Here is a 3,275-nt window from a genome sequence, read left to right on the forward strand (position 1 = left end):
ATATTACCTGCCTCCAAACTCAGTTTCACTGCAATTTTCACGTTAATTCAGTCAGAATTCCACAGGCAGTCAGCTGGAGGGGTGGATGAATCCCGGAACAGCCAGTTTCCTTGCGACTAAATCCAGCCCAATATCATCATGGATTCTTGCATTTCTTTGGCATTTTTCTCATTTTTCTGATTTTTCGTGGTTTGTAATGAATTTTCTGATGTGAGCTTTGGATTTGAGGCTGCCATATGGACTTCAGGGCATAAGAGGAAGGTTCTTATTCAATCAGGGCACAGCTGTTGGCTAGCTCCAATTCTGGCTTGCTGTCATTGTTTTGGGTGCCTCAGCTGACTTTTGGGTTCTTGAACAGCAATTATCTAAACGTTTTCTGGGTCTGAGTCGGTTTTGCCTTCTTCCTTCCCAAATTTTGTATTCTGACGCAATACAAACAAGAGTTTGGACAGAGTAGCAATTATGAAATAAAAAACACAACAAATAGGCGTTTGAAGCTTAGAAATCTACAGGTAACATGACCAAGGTGAGTTTTTGTGTTTTGGAAAATAAAGTGGAACGCTTTGGCTGAGGTGACAGATAGTAATTGCCTCCAAACTGAGTTTCACTGCGATTTTCAGGTTAATTCAGTCATAATTCCACAGGCAGTCAGCTGGAGGGGTGGATGAATCCGGGAACAGCCGGTTTCCTTGCTACTGAATCAAGCCCAATATCATTATAGATTCTTGCATTTCTTCGGCTTTTTTCTCCTTTTTCTTATTTACCATGGTTTGTAATGAATTTTCTGATGTGAACTTTGGTTTTGAGGCTGCAATATGGAGTTCAGGGCACCGGAGGAATCGTCTTTTTCAAACAGCCACAGCTGTTGGCCTGCTCCAATTCTGGCTTGCTGTCATGGTTTTGTGGGCCTCAGCCGATTATTCGTTTCTTGAGCAGCAATTTCCTAAATGTTTTCTGGGTCTGAGTTGGTTTTTCCTTCTTCCTTCCCAAATTTTGTATTCTGATGCAATAGAAACAAGAGTTTGGGCAGAGTTTCCATTATGAAATAAAAAACACAACCAGTAAGCGTTTGAAGCTTATACATCTACAGGTAACACGACCAAGGTGAGTTTTTGTGTTTTGGAAAATCAAATGGAACACTTTGGCTGAGGTGACAGATATTAATTTCCTCCAAACTGAGTTTCACTGCGATTTTCAGGTTAATTCAGTCCGAATTCTACGGGCAGTCAGCTGGAGGGGTGGATGAATCCCGGAACAGCCAGTTTCCTTGCGACTAAATCAAGCCCAATATCATTATGGATTCTTGAATTTCTTTGGCTTTTTTCTCCATTTTGTTATTTATCATGGTTTGTAATGAATTTTCTAATGTGAGTTTTGGTTTTGAGGCTGCAATATGGAGTTCAGGGCATCGGGGCAATGGTCTTTTTCAAACAGGGCACAGCTGTTGGCCTGCTCCAATTCTGGCTTGCTGTCATTGTTTTGGGTGCTTCAGCTGACTTTTGGTTTCTTGAGTGGAAATTTTAAATGTTTTCTGGGTCTGAGTTGGTTTTGCCTTCTTGCTTCCCAAATTTTGTATTCTGACGGCATACAAACAAAGTTTCTGCAGAGTAGCCATTATGAAATAAAAAACACAACAAATAGGCATTTGGAGCTTTGAAATCTACAGGTCACACGACCTAGGTGAGTTTTTGTGTTTTGGAAAATAAAGTGGAACACTTTGGCTGAGGTGACAGATATTACCTGCCTGCAAACTCAGTTTCACTGCAATTTTCAGGTTAATTCAGTCAGAATTCCACAGGCAGTCAGCTGGAGGGGTGGATGCATCTGGGAACAGCCGGTTTCCATGCTACTAAATCCAGCCCAATATCATTATGGATTCTTGCATTTCTTTGGCTTTTTTCTCATCTTTCTTATTTATCAGGGTTTGTAATGAATTTTCTGATGTGAGCTTTGGTTTTGAGGTTGGCATATTGAGTTCAGGTCAATTTCAATCAGGGCACAGCTGTTTGCTCCAATTCTGGCTTTCTGTCATTGTTTTGGGTGTCTCAGCTGACTTCTGCTTCCTTGAGCGTCACTTTCCTAAATGTTTTCTGGTTCTGAGTTGGTTTTACCTTCTTCCTTCCCAAATTTTGTATTCTGACCCAATGCAAACAAGAGTTTGGACGCAGGAGCCATTATGAATTAAAAAACACAACAAATATGCATTTGAAGCTTATACATCTACAGGTAACACAACCAAGGTGAGTTTTTGTGTTTTTGAAAATCAAATGGAACACTTTCGCTGAGGTGACAGATATTAATTGCCTCCAAACTGAGTTTCACTGCGATTTTCAGGTTAATTCAGTCAGAATTCCACAGGCAGTCAGCTGGAGGGGTGGATGAATCCGGGAACAGCAGGTTTCTTGTGACTAAATCCAGCGTAACATCATTATGGATTCTTGCATTTCTTTGGCTTTTTTCTCTTTTTTCTTATTTACCATGGTTTGTAATGAATTTTCTGACGTAAGCTTTGGTTTTGAGGCTGCAATATGGAGTTCAGGGTACAAGAGGAAGGTTCTTTTTCAATCAGGGCACAGCCGTTGGCCTGCTCCAATTCTGGCTTGCTGTCATTGTTTTGGGTGCCTCAGCTGACTTTTGGTTTCTTGAGCGGCAATATCCTAAATGTTTTCTGGGTCTGAGTTGGTTTTGCCTTCTTCCTTCCCAAATTTTGTATTCTGACGCCATACAAACAAGAGTTTGGACAAAGTAGACATTATGAAATAAAAAACACAACAAATAGGCGTTTGAAGCTTAGAAATCTACAGGTAACACAACCAACGTGAGTTTTTGTGTTTTGGAAAATAAAGTGGAACACTTTGGCTCAGGTTGCAGATATTAATTGCCTCCAAAATGAGTTTCACTGCGATTTTCAGGTGAATTCCGTCAGAATTCCACAGGCAGTCAGCTGGAGGGGTGGATGAATCCGGGAACAGCCGGTCTCCTTGCGACTAAATCAAGCCCAATATCATTATGGATTCTTGCATTTCTTTGGCTTTTTTCTCATATTCTTATGTATCATGGTTTGTAATGAATTTTCTGATGTGAGCTTTGGTTTTGAGGCTGCAATATGGAGTTCAGGGCACCGGAGGAATGGTCTTTTTCAAACTGGGCACAGCTGTTGGCCTGCTCCAATTCTGGCTTGCTGTCATGGTTTTGTGGGCCTCAGCCGATTATTGGTTTCTTGAGCGGCAATTTCCTAAATGTTTTCTGGGTCTGAGTTGGTTTTGCCTTCTTCC

Source organism: Oryctolagus cuniculus, unplaced genomic scaffold (assembly GCF_964237555.1).
Source record: "Oryctolagus cuniculus unplaced genomic scaffold, mOryCun1.1 SCAFFOLD_66, whole genome shotgun sequence".
In the NCBI taxonomy this organism is placed as follows: Eukaryota; Metazoa; Chordata; class Mammalia; order Lagomorpha; family Leporidae; genus Oryctolagus; species Oryctolagus cuniculus.